Source organism: Corvus cornix, chromosome 2, assembly GCF_000738735.6.
Source record: "Corvus cornix cornix isolate S_Up_H32 chromosome 2, ASM73873v5, whole genome shotgun sequence".
Classification (NCBI taxonomy): Eukaryota; Metazoa; Chordata; class Aves; order Passeriformes; family Corvidae; genus Corvus; species Corvus cornix.
Genome location: NC_046333.1, coordinates 51348705 through 51370664, shown reverse-complemented (window position 1 = coordinate 51370664; position 21960 = coordinate 51348705). Strand labels below are relative to the sequence as shown.

At 36.1% G+C, this 21960-nt stretch overlaps 1 long non-coding RNA gene across 11 annotated transcripts in view; it reads left to right on the top strand.

Annotated features, from left to right (window-relative positions):
- LOC109144527 overlaps positions 1 to 21960 on the top strand; it is a 271701-nt gene that overhangs the window by 147355 nt on the left and 102386 nt on the right. For 10 of the 11 annotated variants that reach the window (XR_005604588.1, XR_005604587.1, XR_005604591.1 and 7 more), the window contains 2 exons: positions 5244 to 5351; positions 7108 to 7196. This is a non-coding gene — a long non-coding RNA (uncharacterized LOC109144527). Of the gene's footprint in view, positions 1 to 5243; positions 5352 to 7107; positions 7197 to 14303; positions 21215 to 21960 lie in introns of those variants that run through there. The other variant, XR_005604593.1, reaches the window with a different exon arrangement.

The following is a 21960-nucleotide window of genomic DNA, read 5'->3' as shown; positions in this document are numbered from 1 at the left end:
CAAGCAATTAAATAATCAAGGGTTCCTGCTGTTACATGGCATAGCTTGATAGAACAGTGACAAATGAGAGAATATCTGCAACCTAATCAAAGGGACATATTTCCTTGGGAACAAAATAATATTATCCACCAGTGCAATCAAAGGACAAAAGAACACAGAGAGGACGCAACAGAATGAGATAAATTTTGTGCTCTTTTCATTATTCTGGCCATACAGTTTCCATTTATTGGATCCTATTAAATCAGAAAGAAAATTAGGCTACTTAAATATGTTTCATTTGTCATAAACTGTTAGCTAGTGGGTACATATCCATATCCAGTCACCTTAGGTCTCCCTTCCCCACGAAACACTATCCTAGGTTTACAGTTTCTGTATTTTTATTTGGTACTTATTTCTATTGTGAGTATTGAACTCCTATTTTACTTTGGATTTTGATTCACACTTTAACTAAAGGAGTACTGTAAAAGTCTGCACTACACCAAATTTGTCAAGTATTTTTGATTAATGAATTGTTCTACATATATATGTGTTTTCTTTTTTTAAAATAATAGTCCATAGTAAAAAATAGGAAGGTTACTGAATTAATTTTGGAATTTCTTGGATTCAGATCATATATACATTTTGATGTGAAAGAGTTAGTACACAGATTTAAAGTCTGAGCCTCAATAAATTTACAGGCCCCTATACAATGTGCAGTAGAAGTAGTTTTATCCTGAACTGTAGCCTAGTTTGGCAACACGTTTTATTTGCTGCATTACTTTTTTGCAGCCTAAAAAGCATTAGAGTGACATTTAGAAGACAGTCAAAGAACTTAAAATTTCGCGAACTATAGACAGAAAGCCACTATTTCTCCATTTTTAAGTTAAAATTGATTGCGAGTAATGGGTATAGATTATACAGGTAACAGAATATAGATCAGCTTATAGTGACTTTTTAAGAAATATTTTATCTTTGTGATTAGAGAGAGATAAAATGATCTACCTGGATCCTGATTAATCAGTCTTTAAAACCATAAACTTCTAACAGCCAAGATGCCCCATTCAAATAAAAAAGTAAATTTGTGATCCAAAAGATGTCAATAAAATGGCCTTTGACTTAGATGTAATTTTTCATTTGATTACAAGCCCATGATTAAGTATTCTTTCAACTTTCAAAGCATTTCATGTTAACGTTAGCTCCACTTTGGATGTGGAATAACATAATGTATTAGTAGTAATTTCTTTTAACTAGAAACTCAAAGCTTTCTTTTTATTTCTGTCAAAAATAAATAAAAATATTCCAAGATTAGACACTACTTTATAGCTAAAATTTTCATTAGAAAATGTAAACATTGGACTATAGTTATTCTGTATTGTATTTCAGTTAGCTAGCTGGTGTGTAGGATAAAAGTTATTGAAATGCACCAGAAAACCAGCTGAACAATGTGTCTCTACTATCGTTATGTTCCAGTACTTAACATGTGATCCATCTTTAGACAGTATAACACATGACCTTTCTAAATATTTACTGAGCTCTTTCCTGTTTTTTTCTGTGTTGGTGACACATGGGAAGGGAGATGAACTCCTCTGGAGCAGACCGACCTAGGGCAGGTTGTCCCAATTCCATCATGGTTTCCCAAAACCATTTCTCATACTAGAATGTAAGCAGCAGCGAACTGTTGGGGATGATGCATGTACACTGCACAGCAAGACCTCTAGTGGCTTTGGTAGCCATTATACAGAATATTCATGGAATTGCAGTCATGGAATCGTTCAGAGACAAAACACGGTTTGAGTTGAAAAGGACCTTTAAAGGTCATCTAGTCCAAGCCCCCCCCAACAATCAGGGACATCATTTCATCCTTGTCTCCTGCTTCTAATGGAATGTGCAAAACTGTCTTACCTGCAAGGTGGTTTTTCTCTTTTTTTCCCAGCTTTGTTCTAATGTGGGATAAGCACAAGTTGTAAAACCTTGACATTTCAAAAATACCTGTTTTCCAGCCAGCTGTGTTCAACACTGGAGGAAATATAACTGATTCTACTTTTTCCACATGCCAGTACATTTGTTTTCTTTTTCCATACACAAAGCAAATTTTTTCCAGAGTACGTATCATATTTCAGACATTAGTCATAGTGCTTAATGAGCTAATGGAACACACTCAGATGCTACACCAAAAAGTCAGTACGAACAAAAAATATATCAAATAACTATAAAACAATGTTAAAGAAATCAGCAAGCAAAAAGCTTCTTACTTTTTCAATGAATTGGGTATATTTAGCTACAGATTCTCTTTTCTATGCGTCTTCTAAGCTAATAGCAATTTTTAATAAAATCTGACTATGATAAAGCCACAGCTATAAAAAACCATAATTCTTTGTTGGATTTCAGCTGTGGATGATTCTGCTGAAATCAGCAATGAGACACCATGAAGGTGAGATAAAGATGCTTAAACTAAGGCATGTTTTTAGATTAAGAAGATCCTTTTGGTTTCTGTAAGTCTTAAAAAGTAGATTGTCTACCTCAAATTTTTGCCTTGATTTTTAGTCAACTCCAAATATGTCAGGTCAAGAACTGCTCAGAATACCAGCTTAGGTTGTTTGGGTACTTGAGGAATCCTGCTGCTGCAGAGCTACACATGTGCACAATGACTTTAATGTGATGACTTTAATGAACCTGTCAAGTGATGCATCAGTGTGGTTTCACATGGGGGTCTGTCAGATCACTGATCCATTGGATCACATCAAATCTGAACTTAGTGAGGTCTGAGCTTAATGTGATCTAGTGAAGATGAACTAAATGAGTTTCATGTGTAGTGAGAGGCAAGAGCCAACAACTCCTACTAAAATAACAACTTTGTTGTTCTAGAAAGCAAACAACCCCTCAGGAATCACGGAGAGATACCAAGTTTTTGGCAGCATTGGATTCCTAAGGACCACTCTCAATCAATATATTCACAAAAAGTACACACCTCATTAGATTCCGTACAGATTGCAAAGCTAGCTATAATGTAAAACCAGGCAGACAGTCTGTCTCAATATTATTACAGGAAGGCTTGGTTAAATTAATAGCTTCTCATTGATTAAAAAATCTTGCATTTTACATGTTCTTAAGTTGGTTTCCACCATTACCTTTCAATAACAGAATACGAGTCTTTGGAGAAATGTGGTTATATTGAACAACTGTATTGAAATATGAAGGTAGGCAAAATAAGTTGTTTACATTAACTTATTGTTGTTTCCTGTCATAAAGTTCTTTCTACCTGAAAGATAAAGACAACCCCATCAATGCATCCTAAACTTTTGTTATTTGTTCATTTTTATAATATTCCTAGACTATTACAAATATTGGTAGTTTGGAACAGCCATTGAGCATGACTCTACCAAATCATTTCAGTAACTACTGAAAGTGAGAAATATTTATCTACCTGTAGCATTTGCTATTGTATACAACTCTCTGCTTTTGATTCTTTGCAATTACTATACTAAACACATCTAACAATAATAACACTAGTTCTGATCCACTAAAATGGTTTCCAAATCATCCTAAGGACCCATGTTATGATTCTTGATAGTACAGAGTACTTTGCTAGGCTGAGATTTTTCATGTCAATTGTATTATGTACACTCCATCTAAAACTGTTTTGAGAGCTTTGGCATAAACCTATTCAAAAGTATTTTACTGACGTGATGTTGGAAGAATTTTCTCAGTGCTGCAAGATCATCTAAGCTGAACTGAAGTACCACAAACCCACAGCATTTTTTTTTTAATGAAAAAATATTGTGATCTATTGCACTTATTGTTTTGTACTTCTGCAAACTCAATGTGCACCACAACTGATCTTATAGGTAAGATATTCCTCTGCCAGTCAAACAGGAAAGGCCAGATCAGGTGTCTGACATATGCCCTGACATATTTAAACCTGAGCTTCAGCATGCTAAGACCTGAGTTTCAAGAATAATATTGCTTGTTTTAGTGCAATGCATATGTCTTCTTCTGTCTCAACAGAAACACTAAACCAAGCAGCATGTTCTTGGATGCACAGCAAACAAATGGCAGCTGCCACATGTGTAGTGTGACTGAGATGTTGGGGTGTGAAAGGGAACAGACAAGGAGATTGACATATGGGGGCAGGACAGCTGTGTAATTTTCCTGTCTTTTAGACTTTGGGTCACTTACAGTAGTGCTTGCAAACAAACACTGATTTTGTACACTTTGTGGTTTAGACCATTTTAGGGACTGATTATTGAACTCATTGAAGTGGCTGCATAGAGGTTTGGGATTGCGTCTGGAATAGACAACAAGGCAGTAAACTAATGCAGAGCTAGCTGCTCTTTGGATTCCTTATTGTCACAGTTCATGTAACTAGTCTTTGAAAGTACTGGCTTCAGCATCATCTAGAGATGGTCTGTGCTTTTGCCAGTGGAGTTTTCATTATAAAATGTCTAGCAGATTACTCTTTAGAAAAATATGAGTCCTTGTGCTAACTGATTTAACTTTGCTATCTTCCAACTGAGTTTTTCACAGAATCATGTCATTTTGTAAAACTGTATACAGAAGCACTGTGTCCTTATATTGGGCCACTATCCTGATTTTCTCTGGTGACCACAGTGGTGTGTATGCAATGTGGGTGAGGCTTTTCCTTCCTGTGAGGCTGAGTCCCTTCCAAGTTACAGGGGTCAAGTTGCATGTTTACTTCCAGATATTCATCTTGTTGGCTGTGTCTGTGCTGACTCCTCTCTTTCTTTTTCTTCTGTTTTCAAATCATCAGAGTCCTGCAGTGCAATGAAAAACTGTTGCTTGGTTCTCAATGAATTCTGTGGAAGTACCAAAGGAAGAGAAAGCATCTATATTTGGAATAAACACAAACTATTATTAGACAGAGATTTTGGAAGTAGCTGTAATTTATCTGCTATCAGGAGTAATAGAAAACCATATGGATGATAAAAAACATAACCAGGGCAAGGTCCTTCCTGTGTCTGTTGACAACTAATATGCACCAGGAGGGCAATGCCATATGTTTGCATGTACATTACCACGGGGGGCAGTGACATATGTTCACACGTATGTCACCCCTCTGGCCTGCTGTCATACGGCTGTTTCCAAAGGGGAGTGCTCCCTTGAAAAACAGAAACAAAACCCATAAATGTGAGTCTCCTACATTCTATTTGTCAGCAGCTTTTCTAGGACTATCACTGCTGTTTGATGAGCAATCAGAACAGCTGCACAACAAAGGTTTCTGTAGCCCTCTCCTATATCTCTTCAAGGTGCTGAATGGCAAAGGAAGAAAATATGGACACCCCACTAGAACAGTCATACCTGCTGGAAGAGTCACACCTGCTGAAATACTATACCTGCTGTAAATCCTGGGGATGGTGAGCACATGCTTCTCTCAAAATATTTCATGACTTCTTTTCACTTCCTTCTTTTCACTTCCTTTCAGGCTGGACACATCCTCACATCATATCAAAAGCAGTTCTTGGCAGGATAAAAGAAAGAGTTTGAGTATAGAGGAGTGACAAAGTGAGAGAACAAAAAGGTGTTGTTCATGATACTATCTCCTGCAGTTTTGGGGGGGTTGGAGATAAACAGTACTATTAGATTATCCTGACCATTCCCCTGTCAGTGCAATATTATTCCTTGCAATGTAATTTCTAGTGTTTTGTTCATTCCATTTAGTACTAATCCAAGCAGATAGCCTTTCTGTTGTATCTCTTGGGAGACCATTTATCCCTCAATCCACTTATTCCACTATTAGGTAGATTTTCTGAAATTTGCAGTGTATTTTTCTCTTTTTTAATTTCCTTCCTCTCTTTAATTATCTCTTTTGGTGCAAATATGGCTCATCTTTATAGATTTGCATTCCCTCAGAGGTCATCAAGTCTGGCACACAGAGCAGGAATGCAAACCGCAGCATGAAATCTGCTTTCATGCAGAAAAAGAGTAACCTGCAGGACATTTTGTTTGGTCTCAAATGTCTTGTGACTAAAAAATATTTTGGGCTTTGTGGATATGGATACACTAACTAAGTCTTATTTGGTCTAAGTGTATTCCAATATTTAGATTTGAATGCTGGTAACTATACCAAAAGCTGTCTGTGAAAGTTTTAATAGGACTATGCAAAGCTCCTTCCTTGTTTTATGAGAGCAATCCCTTACTGGACAAAAATGGTGAGAATCTTGCTCTGGTCCATGTGCTGTTTAAAACCAAGTCTAACACTTCAGTATCTGATTATTTTCCTCTCTATAATTCAAAACTAATGAAACTATGCTCGTCTTCCACTTTTGTAAAGGTCTGGGTGTTCGCTAGTCCTCCCTGTGAAAGGGCTATGATTTCAGCTTTCCTTTTTCCTTTTCTAGACACTTGTCTGTCTTTTCCCTATCTTAGTATTCTGAAAGCAGAATTACAGCAATTTCACCTCCTTCAGTTCCTGGAAGCTTCCCTGTACTTTAGGTAGCTATGTTTATAGCTCCAACACCTCTCAGAGAAACTTATCAGGAAGCTATGAAAGAGGCAGATAGCTGAGGCAGATCCAGGGCATCATCAGAGGGTGGTCTCTGGGAAAAGTAAAGCAAGCTGAGTTGGGGTAAGTCATGGGGAGGAAAGAAAAGACATGATTTGCTAGGTGGAGACAGTCTTCCTGTTCCTGGGAGTAACTGGGTCTGCTCAGGATGGAAATTTCTGGATTAGAGGATGTGGCAGGCAGAACAGACTCACAGCACAGAGACAGGCTTTACATCTCAAGAAGAGGGTTGGAAACCACTGAGAGAATCAATGACAAAACAGCTCCGGCTTCAGAGATGGGAGAAACCATAAGTTCCTGGGGATCAGAGGCTACTGTGCAGTTTGAGGCAAAATCAAAAGGCCACCAAGTTGACTGAAACAAAGCTACAAAGGACCTTCCATGCAAGGACAAAGTAATCAAAGAGAGATTTTGGCAGAGATTTCTTTATAAAGCTTTTGCTATTTCTGCCTTTTCTGGAAATCCCAAGTTTTCAGCTACTTAAAAAGAAAAAAAAGAAAAAAACCCCACCAAACAACAACAACAAAAACAATCCCAAAGAGTACCCTCCTTTACATAAACAGAAAATCTAGATATTTGAAGTTGAAAATGTTTTTATTCTTCTCTAGGTATCTCACCATAAGAGAAAAGTCCTGAGCTCCAGCTCAAACAGCTCTAACTCCAGAACCAATACCATTTCTTAATGAGGCCACACCAGGTAAGGAAATAAAATTGTTTAATTTATGTGTCTTTTTTCTCTTTTCGTTCAGTGTTATAGAAGAGTTGAAATGGGTGCTCAGCTTTATTTAATCATCATGTTTTTATGATCACATTACATACCCTAACAAAGTGATATGGATTCTTCTGTTTCTGGAGAGGACAAACAATACAAATTTGGTCTTTCAGCTTCTCATTAGCTTAAATGAAACAGCATTTTACTTTACTTTTGGTTCACTCTCCTACATTTGGCTTTATGCCATGAACGTCAGACTTAATTCAAAATATCAACAAAGTTCTTTCCTGACTGGGCCATGGGGTGAAATTTCTCATACAAAATTAGTGAACACTTTCAAAACCAAACAAATTAGACAATGCTGTAATTGCCTTCCTTATGGATAATCTACCACAGGAAGCCTGAACTTGTACATTATTTATTCAAAGTAGTTTGCTTTATCAAATAAAATAGGTTGGAAGTAGAGATCAGTAATTGGTAAAAGTAGATGCTGGCTAAGGATATAAACTCAAAGAAAGAAGAGAAGCATGGGAATGATTGTAAGGGAGTGCAAATTGGACTAGAGTAAATAGTCGGAGCAATGAAGGCTTTCAGTGTTACGGCCAAAGGCAGTAATATAAAGAAACACAAAAATGTCTAAATTTATTGACTTTGTTTCAAGATATCTTTAAAAGTCAAGAGAAAGAAAATGAGAAGAAGCCTAAGAAATCACTGAAGAAGATTGTAGTCATATTAGGAGTCATGCAAGATAATCATAATAGCAGTGTACATCTGCACACTAGTATTATGAGTTATAAACTAAGATATATGTAACTTGAGATGTATCCTTAAGATAACTGTTAGTTTACCTAACACCTTTTTGCTAATGGAATATTGTTCCTTCTTTTATGCTGGATAGAGAGTTGGTTATGACTGTCATAATCAAGATCCTCTATGAGATCTTTCCTATCCGTGTTAAGGACTTAGATTTGTCTTTGAATGCGTATGCGTTTCTAACCAATGGTAAAAGCATTTATTTTGTGAATATATGCTATCAGCAGAGTATTCCAAATTATTATTTTAATAACCTAGTCGAATATTATTTCTGCTTCTGCAGTGCTTGCACTTCCTGTTTTTTCTTTTGTGGATTTGAGCCTCCATGGAAAGAAGACAAAAATATGACATCACCTCACTCAAGTTATGTTATTTACATTGAATTCTGATTTAATCTTCTTTAAATTTTACAGTTTGTTTCATCTCTTTCCTATTTTTGAAAGCTGGGTGAAGAGTAGACATTTTCCCTCCTGTATATGCCTATATAGAAAGCAAGTACTCATTTTTATCACCATGTCTCAAAAATTTTGGTTCATCTGGGTCTTGGCCAGATCTCTACAAACATCTGTTTTTGCAAACAGGTTCTAGAGCACTTGGATGAGCTCAAATTTCCACAGCATTTTACTACCTCTGCTCTATCTAAATGTTTTGCTCTTGCTTCTAGCGTCACAGCAGCAATAATCCTATGAGCTTTGTACTTGTTCCTGACAAATGAGCTCTTATTCACTTGACAAAAGAAATGGACTGTGTTTTGCTGTACTTCATTTTGTACACACAAATGTCTCATGTGAGTCTATCTTCATGGAGATTGTGATTCAACATAGCATCTGGAAATGCATTTTGAAACCTTATTCCTCCTTTTCTCCAGGACAATGAGCTATCCAGAATACTGTGTGCTTTCTTAGCGCCATTCGTCTGATCTCAGGCTCCTTGCAACAAAGCTGGTGTCTTGAAAAAAATTCTCTAAATTATAAATTGTGGCAACCTTCTTATTCCTCCCAATACTTTCATCATCCTTTAAATAAATGGGCATACTCACAACACTGGGATATGTCAATGTCCTCTGCTGCTGTTCATAATTTTGTATTTATTTAATTTTTGAAAGAGTTATCTTGTAAGGAGTGGTAACTCCTTGTCTTAGGGAGCTTAAGATTTCTCTGTCATGTTATTCCTTGGTTAGGTTGCATCAAGGGAAAATGAATCAGTTTTAATGATGGAAGTGGCAATTAGTGCTGCTGAGCTGTAGTTTCAGTTTTTTGACAGAGCTACTGAGCTTAATAAATTATGGATCAGTAGAGGGGGAAGGAAGGCCTCAAAATCTGCCTGAGCAGCACATGAACTGGTAGTGCACTACACTGCATCTCCATTCAATAAATGTCCATTTCAGTCTGGTTTTGCGGTCAAGTGTGAAGAAGAAACATCATCTGTAATTAATAACAGTTAAAAAAAATCCGTATGAATACATGCCAGCACAAGGAAGGGAGGAAAAAAGGGTTGGAAACGAGAATAAAAAGTGCTTCAGAATAATGGTGAAAACCCAGACAATCAGCCTGTGGGGAGAAGAGAAGCCTCCAACACAAAGCTTTGTGGTACACGTCTGAGCCAAAGGCCTTTTTAGAACAATGTTTGATTCCATAGAAATAAAAGTATGTCATCACACAGGTTATTCCAGTGTGTCAGGTAAGGTGCAAGTATCTTCCTCCATGTATCTGTGCATTTCCCCTGCCAAGACAGTGAGTATTTGAGTATTTGTGGTTGAAAAAAAAAAAACAAAACTGTCCTTCTGTGTGTTCACAGGGGCAATATTTATATTCCACCTGTACCCAAAGTATAACAAGCGTTGTCTAAATATTAATTATTTATTAGTACTGAATACTTCTTTCTTAATAATAAAGCCAGATAAATTAGCAGGCCACTTATTTAGACATGGATTTTTCTGGAAGAGGGTCAGTAAAATATGGCTTCATAGAACCTCAACAGAAACCTGAGAAAAATTATATATGAGTCAAGAGGATATGTCTCTAGCTAGCTTTATGGATCTACATGTCCTTTTCCCTGCGTCTTTCTTGTCTGTTTCTCTTTTCTAAGTTTGCTGTACTAACAAATTACACAAAGGCAGGATATAATCTCAACTTGGGCACTGTATTTATCATATGAATTATAATTAGCACACTCACTGGCACAATATTGACATGGTATGGCTTGCAGAGTGAGTTCCCATCTGAGGAGTCTGCCCTCAGCAGACAGGCTGAGCACAGCTCCAGAGAGCAAGGAGCAAAGCTGGCCTCTGTCACAGCTTATTCCCAGTGCTCATAATACCACAGATGTCACCTTTATAGCCACTGTTCCTGAGATATCTTATGAATGAAAACTCTTGGCCCTCTCTGAAGTCCTCTGAGGAAGAGGGAAAAGGTGTTGTCCCCACTTGAGCAGCTGGGAGGGAAAACAGAACTAGTGGTAGAAAAAAAAAAATCTCGTCACAGTGGTGAAGCCCCAAAAACTGGGGAATTTCATATAATTTTCTGACTCTATCATTGATGTTGGCTAGTAAATCAGAATTTGACATCACAAAGAAAAGTTTGATTTGGAAGCCTAGTAAGAAATGAAAATCAGTTTGAGCTCTTTCATATACTCATGATTAACACACTCAGCTGCTGAATCCAGTGTAGACAATGATCATGATACTGACATATAATATTGAAAACCTAGATTCAAATAATTTAGAATAATTTTGAAAAACAAATATTCAGTTGCTGCTCTCCCAGGTGCCAAGTGGGCCTCTGATGTGCCACAAGATTGGTAGAAAGGGAGATGTTGCTAATCAGTTACTCCCCATTATCCAAACTTTTATTCAATCATTATAATTTGTATTAAAAATTCCAGTTTTGAAAAATTTTCAGTTTCTGATTAAAAAATAAAATTATTTTAAGTATCTTGGTCAGTTTTCTGCATTATAACAGCAACACTAAATTCAGTTTTATGATTTTCTATTGAATTCAATGGTGTTCTAAATCAATTCACCCTTTATGAAAACCCAAGTGAGCCAGCAAAGCAGTACCTGATCAGGCATGAAAAGTGGGTTTTTTTCAGACTCAAGGTTTCTAAAAGAAGTGAGTTGTTTTGCATGTAAATTTTGATAAACTGCTGTCCAAAAGTAATCCCAAGAAGTTGCAGTTATCTTGCTTTTATTTGCTTGCTCAGTATCTTATGATACACACATATTAGACTGCCACAGCATAGTCTGAATATTTCTCTCTTCACAATGAGGACGTGGTCTCAGTGTACTGGGTCTAGGGATTTTTTTTGCATGACTTCACTAGTAACACATTATTTCAGGTCACATTTTATCAGCTAGCTCAACAAGAATGCCAGTGACTTTCACCTTGTTCCAGCTCCCTGTAAACATAGTAATTGCCAAAATTATATTGTCTTTTATTTACTTAACAAGCAGTACTTTTGAAAATAAATAGTCTGGCATGAGCAAACACAAATGCTAGCAGTAGTCATAAGTCTTCCATGCTTTCAAACACAGCTTCTAGTATTTTAAATGCAGACTGAGAAAAAACTGGTGTGAGGAAGAGATGTCTCAGCCCATTGTCTTGCTTGAACCTTCCCCACTAATGTCCTGTTGCCATTATTCTGGGCATAGCTCCACCCACGGGTGGCAGCAATAAGTACTTGCAAAGCACTAACGCTGTTATCAATCTGCCTAACCTTGCCAAAGTGTATCAGACAGTTTGGTTTACAGCAGCCCATTTTTTCTTGCCACTACTCTGATGTTTTTCTACCAGGGATGAATGGCCACAAGAAGTTTCTAGTAGTAGGGGAAAAATATCTAAGGAACCAATATGTGCTGTCAAGTGGACATTTTTTATTTTTAACATCGTTTCTCTGGCAACATGTGTCATCACCTTTCTCTTTTACTCTGCTTAGGTCTTGGTCTTGCACACTCATTAGCACTTCATGCTGCCCAACATCTGACTAAATGTTTTCAGCTCTTTCCTTCTCTGTTAGTGGATACTTTCTGGATGATTCCAAAAGGTCTATGCTTGATGACTATCTAACCTAATATATGCTTTGTGGTAGGATTTTCCGCACTGCTTTGCAGAAGTTTTCCATACAGGTATGAGGCAACGGAATTTCTCTTATTCTAAAGCAATTTTTTTTTTTTTGAATTAGGAAATATGTCATCTTGCTTTAATACAAAATTATGTATAGTTATTGTTTTCAAGTACCATTCTAATTTTAGAAGGTGATAATTTAGTAAGTTAGACTGTCATAATCTGAGGAACAGGCAGAATTCTCTCTGACAGAGTTCTAAACAATTATGCCTTCAAGCCCCTAAAAGTTATGATATGCAGTTTTCCCATTTCCCTCTATCCCATGGAGCATATATTAGCCATTCTTAGCATAAACTATTGAAATTATTAAGCGACTTCACAGTGTTGTTTTTAAAATGAAAAATGCTATGATCTTTTAATGTCTTCAGTGTTATAATATGTACTAAATTAGCAGAACCCTGATGCTCTGATAATTTACACCACAATGTGCTATTTAAAACTGGAAGCCCAGCAGGAGATTTTATTTTTATTAATTTAGTATAATTTTAAACATTACAAAAATAGCTGTCTCACAGCTTCCCTGCTGAGCCCTAGATTGTTGCCACAGCCTGTGTAATACTTTATCAGGAGAGTAACATCACTATAAATACTGCATAGTTGATTCTCGTTTCAACACATAATACAAAAGGATGCAGAAGACTGAAGAAGAGACAAAGAAAAAACAGGGCTGGTTCTGTTTTAAATTTTTTCTGCCTTTTTTTTCCTTTCTTGCTTCTAAATCTTCTTTCCTTACAGGTTTTTCTCTAAGGGTAGTTGTGATTTTGTAGTCAAAGCGAAAGGGCTGAAGTTCCACATTGTAGTTAACTTTAGATGTATCACACAATGCTGCTGTAGGAAAATGAATTTTACTCTACCTCCCTTGTCTATTGCCCTGCCATTCTTGCTGACTAAATATTACTGGAATGTTCTTGTTCGAGTCTAACATGTATTATAAGAGCAACCTCCTATGAATTGCAGCTCTCCAGTTTTATGTACACCACTGGCTCACATCTCCTCACCTTTGTGTGTATTTAGTGAACTTACATCTGCCTGAAGAAAAAAATATGACTGTCAGTTACCATATTCAACCTCTTAGCAGCACTAGGGATGGCAGAGCCAGTAGGTATAACAACTTTTGGCCCTTTTGTCATGTTTGTCACTTTTTTGAATGAACTGAATTGACCATAAATTCTTGCCAGGAGTGCCACCTTCCAAGGGAAACTGCTTTTCAACAAAGGAGGAGTCTTGGCACTGAAGCAATATTTGCTGTGCAAAAGATGTAATTCAGTACCATAGTCCACCATTTATAATGGAAAGCTGGGATGGACTGCTGGAGGGATGAACAGACTATGATTGAAAGTTATTTAAAAAAGATGTGAGTTTCTTAATTTAAATTCATTGTGAAACTCTTCAGTGCCTATATTGTTTATATTTATTTACTGATCAATATTACACTGTATATTACAGAAAGTTATAGATTAATTTATTTTATCAATTTTTTTACTGGCTCGCTGTATCTTTTACCTGGTTTCCAGGTAAAATTCTTAAAATAAAATCTGAAAAGTGAATAAAACTCAATTCCACATGATTAGGATTTACCATGTGACTCTATTAAGGCAAAGCATATTTCGCTGGCAAGCAACTGATTCTCTTGTAAAACTCCTGTATTTTTCACAGAAATGTTGTGATTTGACAGATCCACAGTAGAAATGTGATTAGTGCATATGTCCTTTGTTTTGCATTTGAACAAGGGGATATATTCAAAGGGAATATTCAAAACATTTTGGTGCTTAGATGTTAAATGTCGTATAGATATTGGTTGGGTGACACGTAGGCAATTCAGCTGTGTCTCAGACAGGAGTTGCATGTTGGCCCTTCTGGGGCATAGAAGGCAGCCAACCTTCCTCCTTGATGAGCCACCAATTAACCTTAATTAAATCAATAGTATTTTTCTTTGAATCACATTAGTACTGACTAAAACTCCCCCTCAGCTAATTAACAGGCATTTGGCCACTCCACCCAATTGGACTGAGGGCTGCTAAGGTAACCATTGTCATTTCTGAAATATTTGTTGTTAAAAATTTGCTCTGTATCCCTTGTGCTGTGATGTTTACACCTGTGTACACACATACAGGAAATAACAATTCATTTGCAACTCTTCTTTTTCCACAACTGCCAGGAGAATGTGAGTGAGGTAAATAATTCCAAGGATATTGGAAGAAATGAGGCATGAAATAAAAGCCTTCCTGCACTATCTGCTGATCCTCAGGAATGTAAGGCAACCTTCTGTATTAAAGAGAAGCATCCAGGCTATTAAGCAAGGCACTAGGAGAGTGAGGAGTGAGTCTGCTGTGTGAGACACTCTCCTGAGCTGATGACATCAATGTCCCAGAACTATCACTCTGAGTTCATGATGATGAGATCTGCAAGATGTGTCAATTGCTATTCTTGTTCATGGCAATGTCAGAAGACTTAAAAACAAGATTTTACATGATTTAGTCTTTTTTTTTTAGACATTTCATGAACTGGGCGTATCCAATGACAGTGTTGTAAATAATGTAGTAATGAGCAACTCTCTGCTACTAATATTATTAATCATACTAATTAAGTTAATCAAGTGGATCAATATAAGAAGTTCCAGCTGTTTCATGAACAAAAGCTGAAGGACTCTGATTGGCTTGTACTGAAGAGTGTCCTGGAGAAAAAAAGTGGGATTTTGTTACTTAACATCGGAATTTTCTTTTCATCTGGTGGAAAATTCTTGTCCAAATTAGTTGTGCTGTTCACTCAGTAGGCTTCCATGACAAGGTGACTTAGAAAAATATTGCCACAGATTGGTAGTGGAAGAGATTTTGGGTTAGGAGGATTTGGAGGTCTTGCTCTAAGGACATTGCAACAGCCCTATAGAATGATAACCATCCTGAAAGGAAGATCGATATATTGGTATCATTGTCTTTCATTAAACTGCAATAGGAGAGATGATTCTGCAATATTGATTGGACCAGCTTGATTAAATTCAGGTTTAATATTGTCTTCATGTCAAACCAGAAATCTTCATCCTATTTGTCCAAATAGCACAAGTCCTATATATTTCAGCAATTAGATCTAACGTTGCAGTTATTCCAAGGTACATAGAAAATGTGTATTTTTCTTTCTTTTCATACCTAGTTCATAATACTGCTACAGAAGCAAAAATACATGAAGACTTCTGATTTGTCTCTCCAAGAACCAACCTTTTGAAAAATAGATGTTCTTGGTGTGAGAGACATGTACATCGATATGAAAAAAGCACATAAAAATTTAATGTTTTGCCTGTATTGTAAAATGTGGATTTTTACGGCAGAACAGATATGGACAGCAGGTTATGGCTTCTGCTAAGAATACTACATACATCTATACAGTTCGGGAATACCTCATTTTTTTTAATTTTGAAATTAAATGTGTTGTCTGTGACAAACACTAGATTGCAGCTCTCCAAGACTGGTTAACAATTCGCTATATTGTCATGAAGAGGGTCCATAAAAACAGCTTTAAAGAATCATGCTGTTGTTTGTCATAAATTATCTTTTCAGTAATCTATACATAAATTACATATTAGATTAAAGGCACATACATTTTGATCAATTCACATTTTCTTGAGGCACAGTTTGCCCAAGACCACAGGCATTGCAAAAAAATTCTAGTTACACTAAAAACTGCTTGAACCTTTTTCACTGTTTCTTAGTAAGGCACATACAGCTTTTTATTAAATTATTTTCCAAATGTTATTTTGTAAAGAAATTTAATAAAATTTACTACTCTGCAATCCATTGAGCACTTCCTAATTTAATTTTCATATTCTGCATTTCCTGGGATTTACAATTAAAATTGTGATGAGCCAGACATTCAAGCTCTTACATGTGTGAGATTTTATGATTTTTTTTAGCTGAACAATATCAACAGGATTTTGGTTTTATAAAATATTTTCAGTCAAAAAGGTGCAAGTAAGTGAGGTCTTTTATACATAGATTATAAAGTTTTTACTAAGTTTGACAAACTTTTTTCTCTTTTTCTTCCTTCTTTACCGACTCAACTCATTGGCAAAGTAGACTGCTTATGCCAGTGCCAGATACAGTTAATAGAAAATAATAGTTCTGATGTTTTATTCTCTCCGACATTGATCAAATAAAATTAAAAAATCCTATTCTCCACAACAGACACTGTCATTAAAATTCTTGCAGATTTATTTACATAAAACTCTGCATGTTTGTAACCAAGAATGAGCCATCGTGCTCAAGAGTTAGTTCATTTTACCACCATTTTATTATGCAAGGTTCTTGGAGATCCCTACAGATGAACATATTTATTTCTTTTAAAGTAATAATGCTTTATTTTTATTTTTCATTTAGGACACATCTTGAACCTTACAGAATATTGCGAAGTTTGCATTCATTACTTTACCCATTTTCTAAACAACTATATGGTGATGCACCACTAGCCCAGAAAAAGAAGTACTCCAAACAAACCTTAGGGGTACTGGGTCACCTGGACCTTCTTATGATCCTGCTAGGTGGAATCCTAGCAGGATTTCCTTTCCTGAGCTTGGTGGGATATTTTAACTAGTCTCTGAGCTGAGTCCTTATGCACTAAAAGCAGCAAATGCAGCAATATTTGTATTTAGTCAGTCATTCAGCCAAAATCCATCACTCAGGACTCCAAGCAGCAAATTGCTATTTATGTTCAAGCCTTCACCATTTTCATATACATAGACCTCTTCTCAAAGTTTTTTAGCACTTTAAATTGAGGTTCTTTTGTAGGGTTTGAAAGTAGCTTCTCTTTAGGCTTTTATTGGAACCAATAATATATCTATTATATAGGAGGACACATTTCAGGATTGAGAGCCTTCTATAACTTCCAACATATAAAAAAAACCCCCAAACCCAGATTTTGTAGATGTCACTAGGAGAGCTTCACAAACAATTGGCTCCAAAAGCCGAAAAAGCACACAGGACAGCGCAGTGCCAGAGGAGATGTAGAGTTAGAGGACTTTGTAGTTTTGCTGCAGTAATGAAATAACATTTTTTTACAAAAAACCCAAGTGTATTACTTTTCAGAGCCATAGGTTTGCCTAGGCTCCTCTCTTGGCATTGGAAGTCAGTAGTCTGTCACTGGATTTCTGTCAGCAGTGAGTTGGCTTTCAGGTATTTAATTGTGAAGGAGCAAAAGATGAGTCCCACCCATCTGATGTCTGGGACAAGGAATGTCTTGGTATAACAGGATAGTGCTGGTCCTCTTGGATGCAGAGCCCTGTTCATGATAGACTGGATTGGAGTGTATAATGGCAAACAGTGTCAGAATGAATAACATATATGTGCACATAATGTTGTCTCCGTTGTACTGTTTCTAGACTTTCCAGCACTATTTCAAGGTCTGTTACAGCACATAAGTTTGCTGAATAAAAAAATATAATTCAGATATCAAGCAATAATGGTTTATATGAGTTAAGGCCTAAGAAATCAAGTTATAATTTCAGGCGCAATTCTTATCAGTATTATTGACAGCAGGCTGTTCTGCTTTTATTTTTTTGGTTTTCAAGAATTATCTTTGAGTGGCTCATAAACTTTGCCTAGAACTTAAAAAGCTGAATTCAACATAAAGGGTTTGTAAGGAAGAAAAGAAACTATACCATATTTGTGCTAGATTTCATCACTGAGTAACCTTTTGATCTTTTCCAAAAGACATATTTATAGCACCTACTGACAAGATGCTAATCTGTGATGGAGAACAAATGAGCCAGGGAAGCAAGTGCTTTGTATCACAAGCATGTGATACATCTCTTTGTCCATCTCTAATCATGGTCTCAGCCACAGGTGTTTAAAAGCAGGATAGAGGACAGATGCTTCTAATACTCTGCGAGTTTTTGAGGACTTTGCATAGGACTCAAAAAAACCCTTGAATAACAACAGCACTGTCTCTTAAAGAAGTTATGATCTTTAGTGTCTCTCTCAGCTTTCCATAAGCCTGCTTATCTACTTACTCAAGGAGTTATACTGGTGTGCAATTAAAATGAAATAGTAATTGGTATTAAAAAAAAAAAAAAGAGTGTGCTTGCAGAATATAACTCAGTTCTAATGAATCTCACAATACATTTATTCAGTAAAGACTTTTTTTAGCCAGCAAAATCAATTTTCTGATCTCCGAATGGACATTTTATCCTCTTCTGTTCTGATCTTCTGGTGGCATCATGAATTTCACAGACAGCTTTGTTAATCAGCAGAGTGCTCCAGAAGAGAGTTTTCTCAGCTAAAAGTAGTTACTATTTCTCTCTAAACATCCATGTTTCAAACTCCTGAATTATAACTTTGAACTTAACATTCCTACAGTATCATGGTACTTACAGTGTGCAAGAGGGTAAGGTAGGGTTAATTCATTCAGAGAATACCACGGGTGGTTCAGACTACAATTTCTGTGAACTATATTGGGGGGGTTTTATAAGAGTTATATATATACATTATTCATTTTGCACCTCAATAGTCCCATGCCTTTGCTTTCACTTTCCCCATGTTTTTTTGCTGAAATTTCCAATTGTGTTATGGCAGATTGAGACTTTTATATTCCAGGAGCCTGTGGTCTTAAAAATTGGAAATATTCTGAAATATGTTTCCATTTGTTGCTGACTTCAACTTTTTTTTTTGTTTTATTTTTGTTTGTTAGTTTGTTTCGTTTCTCTGATTTACTGCTGAATACTGGTATTTATTCTATTCTGCTTGATATAAGCATTGACATTAAACAATTCTAAGAGAAATTGCTCAAGTGAAGAGAAAAATATTACTGTTTGAGAGCATCATGATTAAATGATTACACATGCTCACGTATGAAGGTTTACGTTATTATGTCTCTGATAAGTTCAGTACTTCCATAACTGTCACAGAGGGTAAGACAGAAATCTCGTTAATTGTCTAAAGAACAAAAGTAATCTCACATATTCTGGAAGCCTTCAGTGACATCTGTGTCACACAGCAGAATAATCTTATGGGACATAGATTAAGGTGTACAGTGAAGTTTTAGCTAAACTAGGAAAAAGTTCTTAGTTAAAGTCTTAACAACCGATGATGAAGTCATGCCAGCACTTCAGAAGATTATGTTTCATCTTCTACTACTTTTAATTTCCTTAGTTTTCCCTACTGCAAATGAAAAATAAAGGAATTCAATTTTATCTGAAAAAATTGTAATTATTTTCAAACACTTTATACCTAGCTTTATCTATTTACACATTAAACAATATTCTTGTTCTGTTTTCAACATTACTGAGCTTATTTCTACCAATGCATCATAACTAGGTACTAAAAAGCATAAACTGTACACTGTAATCTATGCATTATGTAGATACCAGCAATGTTTATTTTACAGGGGTTTTGTTGTTCTTTTTTTTTTTTTCTGTGAGACTGGAATAGAGAATGAACACTTTGGTTTACAATCTAATTTGGGGGAAATGAGAAGTGATGAAATGTCATGAAAAGAAAAAAACCTCTGAAATAAAGCAGAACTATTACACAACACAAATAAAATAGCTCATTCTCTCGTAGCTCGTAAACAACACTAATGTCCACTCCTATTATTCACTTATTTGTGAATAACTGACATTATGCCTGTGCTTAAAGTCAAGCATGTCACTATTGCAGCAGTGTGGACACTTGTTGCTCCTTACCCTGTAATTCCTCCACTATGCAGCCTTGTAAAAGAGATCCCAATTCTTTTGTCTGCCTCACATCAGCAAAACTGCCACGAGATGGGAGAGGAGTTTGCTGAGCAGAAACCTCCAGGAGCACCCAATTCACACTGAAAGTAAGGGTATAACTGTCAAAAGAGAAAGAGCTAGAGCTGGCTTCTGTCCCCTGCCCTGTGATCTTTTCCTGCAGCACAGCTAGTACCTTTCCAGGCAGAGGGACAGAAAGGGCAGCCAGGCATTAACTGTGCTCCAAGGAGAAAGCAAATATTGCCACTGCAGGGAAAACTTGGTTGAAGCTGACACTTCTCGAGGCAGATTGTTCACCCCAGTCAAGAGTCAGTTGGAGAATATGAAACAAAACTCCCTGACAAGATCTCTCTGCATCATATCAAGTAAGAAAAAATCTGTAATACTTATAACTGCAGTCACACCATTATTAAAAAGAGCAATAACCAAGGCTTCATGAACACAGTTTACAATGCCTATGGCACACTATTGCAATTTCAGATAACACATATAGCAAAAAGGTTTTAGGTACGTATTGGTTAAATCTCTTCTGTTTACATGGACTTCCAGAGTATCAGCCTCAGAAATCATAATCCTTGGTAATACATAAGGGATGGAAACACTTACTGTGTCTTTGAAGTGGAGTGGTTTTGCATTTGAAACTCCCGTAAACGCATTTGCATTATCTCTCTCCATTTTCTTTGATATCGAAATGTGTACAGATGATTTAGTTCACAGAAAAATATTTCAAAGTTCTGTCCTTTTCAAATCAGTAGTAATACTTTTATTTACTTCACTGGCATAATTATTTTACCCTCAAAAACATAATCATTCTATATTCCCCCAAATCAACTTGTGAAAATCAGTTCTAAGATTGCCTCTTTTCCCCCATTAATTATTTTAGCAGTGGGTTCATAATAACTATACTTTCATAGCTGCAAGAAAATACATAAATGCATAAAAGTCTTTAATACAGAACTCATTGTCTGTCCACTGGAAATTGTGGCTCTGTCCTACAAGATATACAAAACTTAGAGTTGCTGTGTTTTGGGGTGAGATTTTTTGAATGTGTTTTGTTTTTTAAAAAAATGAAAAAAAGAAATCCATGTATCAGGTGAATTGCAAGTAGTGTCTCTTGGAAATTTATTTTTATTATTGTGTAAAGGCATTAATTTTTTTCTGTTAAAACTTTTTATTGGTGGAAACCAGAAAATATGGACATTTTATGTGTATTTTGACTGGATTTTGCAATTGCCTTTTGAGAAGTATATGTAATACAAGGCTTTCCTTCACTTTGTGATATTTATTTGTGGAGTATAATTTTACATGGTATTTTCTTATTAAAAAAATCCCTGTCAATAAAACTTTTGCTTAAAAATAGTAATAACAAACCCCTGTCTCTCAGTCAAATTGATTTTTCTGATGAGAACCTTGGAGAAAGTTGTTATTATTTTTTAATCCATCACACAGACATTATATGAGAATAAACCAATGCTGCAGTTTTAGTTTATTGTATATCTCTTTTTCATGGCCCTTCATGTTCTTCATTCCCCACCAAAGAACAACCAGTCGATCAAAATTTATTAGCTAGTGTTGACCTATTTGGATCTAGTTAGAAACTGTGGTCTCCTACCTTGGCCATTTAGTGAAATTTTCTATGTAGCTGACCAGAAACACTATTATGTTTGAGAATTTGCATCTACTTTAGTGTTCCCCTAAATTTAAGGGCTTAAGAATAAGTTTTAGGCTTCCTGTATTGCTATTAAAGGAGAATGAAGGTCCTGTTTAATTTATTAAAGATGATGGACTTGCATTATTATTAGAGTAGTAGTATTTTATATAAAAGCCAAGGGAGGATGTTCATTTATAAGGCAACTTTTCCCAGAATTTAAATTGGTGGTAACAGATAATGGGCAGTTAAAATGTGGTGTTAGGCACCACTTAACATCATGAGCTATGGTTGAAGTAGGTGAACACCTCTGAGTGCACTGCTAAATGATCCTTAGAGTAGGTGATGGAAGAAACCCGTACTCTGATTGGACTCTACAGACAAGAAGACATGTCTACATTTTACATTTAGTTTAAAATAATGAGGCAGTCCTACAAGTGTATGATTGACAAA